This window comes from Pholcus phalangioides, unplaced genomic scaffold (assembly GCF_987345545.1).
Source record: "Pholcus phalangioides strain wild (caught in Gottingen) unplaced genomic scaffold, Ppha-v1.0 ptg000003l_1, whole genome shotgun sequence".
NCBI classification, from domain to species: Eukaryota; Metazoa; Arthropoda; class Arachnida; order Araneae; family Pholcidae; genus Pholcus; species Pholcus phalangioides.
The window spans coordinates 11,737,038-11,743,864 of NW_028301596.1; positions in this window are offsets into that span (position 1 = coordinate 11,737,038).

Here is a 6,827-nt window from a genome sequence, read left to right on the forward strand (position 1 = left end):
GAAAAAAGGCATTTATAATTTATGAAAGGAAAAATAACAAAAACTAAGGTATTAAGAGTCCAAAAACTAGCTGGAAAAATTGGTTGCACTTAATCCGTCTACTATTTCAATTATAGTTTGCAATAACTGCATTATTATCCAAGTTAAATTGATTTCGAGCCCAAAATAAAGTATTTGAGGTCCCTCAGATCAATTCCAGGGCCACCATTACCAGACGCGGAGCCCGAAGAGAAAAGGATCTGCGGGGGCTCCTTCGAGTTGCGAATGATTCTTGTTTATTTGATGTAATATTTGGAATAATCACTATCGTTTCTATAGTTGAAACATAGCTACCTTGTTTTACCTTGCTTTGTAAAAAAATTTACTTTTTCTTTATATTCCCACATAAGGGACTCCTGCAAGCGCGGGGCCCTGTGCGACGCACCTGTTGCACACTCCTGAGGGAGACTCTTGTCAATTTAATTGAATACCATAAAATATATATGTAAAATAAATAGCCATAGTTGTTTACATTGTATTTATGGTGTAAAAGCGAAAAATCAAAATAACATGGGTCCCCCAGAGCTCTGACTTCTCCTATTCCGCCTTGGGTGAGTCATGACATCAATTGATGACCTCTTGGAACAGTCATCGGTCAGCTATATACATATGCAATGCAGTTTCAATGCCTTAGCGAGACATAATATGAAGCATCAGGAGAAGCAAAAAGTTCTGATTTTCCTCTGCTTTTCTAGTTGTGGTGACGGACTCGCTTCGCGAGGTCCCGGGTTCAGACCCCACCGTCGCCACAGTGGTGGTCGGCTGAAGTTGGTTTTCTGTGGTTCCCAACTTCAAGGCGCGAATGCGAGCCAATCTTCCCTTTAAAAAGTCTCGCTACAGATAGCAACAGACCTACAAACAGTACAAAGGTAATTCTACCATAACACATCATTCACTTCACTTCTGAAATATAGATGGCAGCGCTAAAAAAAAAATCAAACACAACACTTCATACGCACTCAGACTGTTAGGTATACACACAGTTACACTTCCGGCACAACTCACTAGGTAGTAAATCACCCATAGATGGTGATAGACCTGAGTCGTGCTCGGTTTGATAGAAAGAAAGAAAGCTCTTCTAGCATGGGCAGCATTCATCTGAAACATCACGTCTAAAACCGTGGCCCCACAAGGGTAGGGCTGACAGGCCTGCAGCCGGGGGCAGTCCGATTCTTACCTTTATTTGTGTTTTTCATCCAATAAATTAATTACTTAGGGGCCCGTGAAATATCTGACAAGGAGACCCGCCAATGATCCTTCCTGGGAGGCCCTGCTGCAGGATGTGGGGCCATGTTAACACCGTCCGGTCAAAGTTCACTCAGGGCAACACCAAGTTTCCTACCTCTCAGATCACTTATTCGCGTTTAAATGGAGCTGGAAGACGGGGAGGGGGTGAGAACTTTCTGATGAAAATTAATACTGAGAGTTGAAAAAAAATTTTTAAAACAGCATTTCTTTTGTTTCTCAATGCTCAAAATATCTAAGTTTTGTATATTATGATGGCCTCTGAAATGTACCAATAAACTTGAAACTATGTTAAAATAGACACATTTAATGGCATAAAAAGTTCAGAAAAGTCATTTTTTATAGAAAAGCGTGAAAATAGGCAAAAAAAAGTCATTTATGGTATTTTTTCCTGAACTTCTGGACTCTAGGAATCAAACACGATGGATTGACCAGTCGCCGTCGAAATTCCCCCAGAACACAACACGAGTTGCCTTCAAGCAGGACACATGCTATTCTATGACGGCCCAGCTTTCTCCACGCGAAAAAGACAATCCGAGAAACAGCCCCGGAAGAACAAAACCAACAGCAAATGCCGTGTACTGAAGTGGTGAGCGAGGGGAGAAGGTGTTATCTCTTTCATTCAAAAATAAAGGAAATAGGATGTAAACAAAACTCTGCCAATTCCTATGGCAAATCGCCTCTGGCAAAAAAAGCAACCCTCCCCAATGAAAAGAAAATCTTCTGAGGGCAGATCTCTTAGAAAAACAAGGCTGTAAAAGCTTTCTTAAACGCTAATAAATCTAACAAAGGGGAAGGTTCTAGGCCGAAGAAAACCTCGCTATGATCCAGGCAAAAGCTGCAAAACAATAAAACTGACCAGACAGTGAGCACAATACATTATAAGCGAGGGGAGACGGATCAATATTCATTTTTTTTTATTACTGCTCTTTTTTTAGGAGTTCGGTTTTAGTCGGACAAATGTATTGTAGTGGCTGATTTTTTGGTCCATATAGTGGCGGCATCTGTTGTGGAAATTGGAAAAGGTGACGTCACCAAGTGTTCACGCGCAGGCGTGCTCCTTTCTAAGTTTTTGAATCTTGTGAATCCTATTCTGACAATATACAAATAATACTATTCTATTGCATATGAAGAAATATCATTGAGCTTTTGCTGCCATCTGTTAAATAAAAACACAGCTGTTAAAATTTTTTGATTGAAATTGGTGATTGGTTTCCTATTAATGTACCGCATAAACGAAATAATATAATATGGTATTAAATAAATATTTTATACGTTTATATAAGTACAACGCGCCGACTTAACTCATTCTTAGCTTTTTGATTAAACAAAGAAGACAAGTTTCTGTGCGTTTTACTTCCGTTATTTTACAGTGAAAATTGTCAGCTGTTAAAATTACAAGGCAAACTTGATATTTTAATCAATATTATTCCATAGAAAATATTGATTCAATATCATATTATTATGCTTATTCGGTACATTAATCGAAAACCGGTCACCAATTTCAATCGAAAAGTTACAATAGTTGTGTTTTTATGTAATAGGTGGCAGAACAATGATGTTTCTTACGCGTAATATTGTAATGGAATGCTGTGCTGTCTGGTTATTTTCCATATTTCATAAAAGCCACATTTTTGTTGATAGAATTTTACTTTTACCCGTTTATTGGTTATGAACAAAAGTATCTACGAAAGGCAAAACATTTTTTTCATGGTGAATAAGTTTACAAAAAATGGGCATTTCGAGTCTGAGAATGGTTCCATGAACACAAATGTTTTGGTACACTTTGCATGGTAATATCTCCAAAAAGGGCCGATGGAACTTTCCCATTGTGGCATTCGTGCCCAGCAGGTCAAAACCATTCAGAATCATGATTGCATTTTCATGTTGGATCCACTTCCATTGTTGCCCTCGGATACCACTCGTAAAGGTTTTTTTCTTTAATATCTCAAAACAAGAGCCAGTAAAACTTTTTATGGTGATATTCATGTTCGGCAGGTCAAATATCATTCGGAATCATGCAATTTCATTGTTTTATTTCATTTTTTAAATTTCATTGTTTCATTTTTATGCCGACTTTCATGTCGACAATTTCATTAATGTCCACAGGCACCGCTTGTAAAGCACTTTTTAACGCTTCTTTTTTTTTTAGTTAAAACGAACAAACAGCAAATTACAATATACAAATATATAATACAATATACAAATATATAATACAAATATATAATACAAATATATAATACAAATATAATATATAATATATTACAATATACAAATATATAATACAAATATAATATATAATATATTACAATATATTACAATATACAAATATATAATACAATATACAAATATATAATACAATATACAAATACAAACATATGTTACACGACACAAAACACACACACATATAATACATACACTATGTAGCCCCAAGGGACTATGAAGTCCTTCCAGCAGGCCTATATGATTTTAATTACATGATTTTGTCCCTCAGCAACAGCTCTTTCCTTCATTAGATGTATTTTAGTATATAATTAATATGCATTGGGCAATAATTTGCAATGCACTTTGCATAGTAATATCTCGAAAACAGAGAGCCAATAAAACTTTTTCATAGAGATATTCATGTTCAGCAGGTCAAAATCATTCGGAATCATGCGTTTCCATGTCGAACGAAATTTCATTGTTTCCAGTGTTAGCTGCAACTCGGGTCAGCTTTAGTCGTAAAATGAATTTTTTGTTTCATATTTTATTGCATAATTTTTTTTTATTTACTAATAGGATCCTTGAATACTAAAATGTTCAAGTTGAAACTTTGTATAGTAGCGGAAATTCGCTTAACGGAAATGCCAAAGTATACATAATTATTATAAAACACAATAAAAAAGCCAGACAGTCTCATAACCTCCTGCATATGGAACTGTGTCATACGCAAGTTGTATGTTAATGGGTCAAGTATTCGCACAAAGAACCCTTCTCCATAAATGATGTAATGACACTGTTCATGTTTTGGCGTAACTGCATTTTGCAACATATTTCCCTTTTTAAATTCCTTTTTTTTTTCTCTACAGTGCCTATAATTTTACAAAGTTGTGTTGTGAGACTCCGTTGATAACCGCGGCAGGATACTTTTGCCCCAATTGTCTTCCAATCAAAGATAGACCTAATACTTAAAAATAAGAAGCAATAGAAATTCAGACAGAAAGAAAATATTTTACAAATTGGGGGCATAGGGCGGATGCAAAGAATAGAGGGAGTGATTACCTCCTCCCGTTTAGTGAAAAAATTGTATTATTGCCATAGGCGGAAGGGTAGACTTAGACACTCGTCTCTCCCTTTGCTATACCAACACCAGCTAAAGCAGATCTCTGCTCTGGCTGGTGTTGGCTATACACACTCTCCGTGATTCGCCCCACCTCTGCCCGTTCGATGACCCTGTATCTGCTTATGCTCAGCTCATGGTGAGTTTAGCTAGCACCTGGTTAAACACGATAGGTGAGCGTCAATATGCGCGATAAAATATTGCTTCATGATTAAATATTGTTCATTCCGAAAGTTTATACAGTTGTCTCACTCACAGTTCAGCCTAGAGCCAAATAAATTTATTTTCAATGATCCTGCAAAATTGTGTGTGTGTGTGTGTGTGTGTCTCTCTCTATAATCGTTTCTTATTTCAGTAAAGCTTCTCTTTTGCGGACACCGGCGGGACAAAAAAATTCGTGTTTGTAAAAGAGGGGTGACCGTTAATCAGGGGTTTGATGCGCATACTTTTATTATATAAAGGGGAAATTATTATTTGGGCGTAGAAGAGGGGTGTCTGTTAAGAGGGGATTTTATTGTATAGGGGTCGTTCACACAACTTTCAGAAAATTTTTAGCTATTTTTAACCCCTCCCTCTCCTTTTCAGCAAACCTCTGATCCCCCTTCTGAGCAAAATTTCGTCAGCTCTGCCTCCACCTCCTAACGTATAGTAGGACCGAAGACGTATGGGTCCCCCCCCCCCCCCACAGACGATTGATGCAAAAAATATTCTTCAAAAAATTCAACTTTCGGCAGAAAATCCCTTAAATGACATGTGGCACAGTTTTAGAGCACGTAAACGACCCACATTACAGTTCTACATCACTCAAGTTACCCGCGGCACATTTCCCGAATACTTAAGTGATCCGTTACATAATTACGGATCACTTGAGCGACACTCGGCACAGTTCCAGAGCTTTTAAGCGGACCACGACATATTTCTAGAGCGCTCAAGTGGCCCGTAACATATTTCTAGAACGATTGAGTGGCCCGTAACATATTTCTAGAACGATTGAGTGGCCCGGACACATTTGCAGATCACTTGAAGGATCCGTGGAACATTTAGAGATCACCAAAGTGGCTCTATAGAGGACTTATCAATAGGGAGAATGTTAGTTCGGGTGCCCACAAGAAAAAACTTGGGAAAGGTATTTTTTTATTTTTGGCACACCTAGTAAGATGGCATTAAAAATCATATTTTTATAAAGGGTGGTTGATGACGTAGGCATCATTCATCATCACCCCCACCCTCCCCCTCTAGTAATCAAAAGTCAGCAAATCCGAAGGTCCCCCCCCCCCTCCCCTTCGATGCTGACGTATTACTTGAAATGACTCCATATTCAAACCATAAGTGGATACAGTGACGGGAGTAAAAAAAAAATGTCCTCCTCTGCCTTTACCACCTATGACAAAAATGGGGTTTTACACTAAACGAGGGGGGGGGGGGGTGTCACACCCTACGCCCCCCCCCCCCCCCCCGTATATGCCTATGATTCAAACTTCCGCAAATTTCCCTCGAATGATTTAGCAATCCAGCAATTGCTGTTTCTATAGTAAAAGAAAATTTTTATTTCCATCGAAAATAAGAAAACGGGTAGGACATGTATTTATGACGAAATAACAATTGTAAGTTATTTATCTCAACACGTTTCAGCAAACAGTGGATGCTGTTTTCACAGAAAAGCTGTAGATAGCCAGAAGCGCCACATTTAATTTTTATTGAACTTTCCTTCTTCCCATGGATCATATAGCGTATATACCAAGTTTCAATGGAATAGGAACGGGCGCTGCATAGGTCTGAGTAGTGTCAGCATACTGACGGGTGATACCATAGAGTTATAATAGTATATCTTTAGTCTATGGGTGATACATTGGTCTGATCAGTGTCAGTACAGTTGAATCCCGTTATAACGAACTCCAAGAGACCGGAGAAGTCACTTTGTTATAACGAAATTTCGTTATAAAGGAATTCCAGGTTTTCGCATTGCTCCTATATAAACTTATCTGGGGAATTAGAAAAGTGTTCGTTAAAACGAGATTTTCGCTATAACGTTATTCGTTAAAATGGTATTCAACTGTATATTGAAACTACTTAGACCGCCCGTTCTGGTGGACGTATTCCATTGAAACTTCGTATATACGCTATATGGACCATGGGAAAATGTAAAATGCAATAAAGAAGGACTACTTTTTCACCTGGTGGTCAAAAATTGAATTGAATTTCAGAAATCTCTCTCCCATGG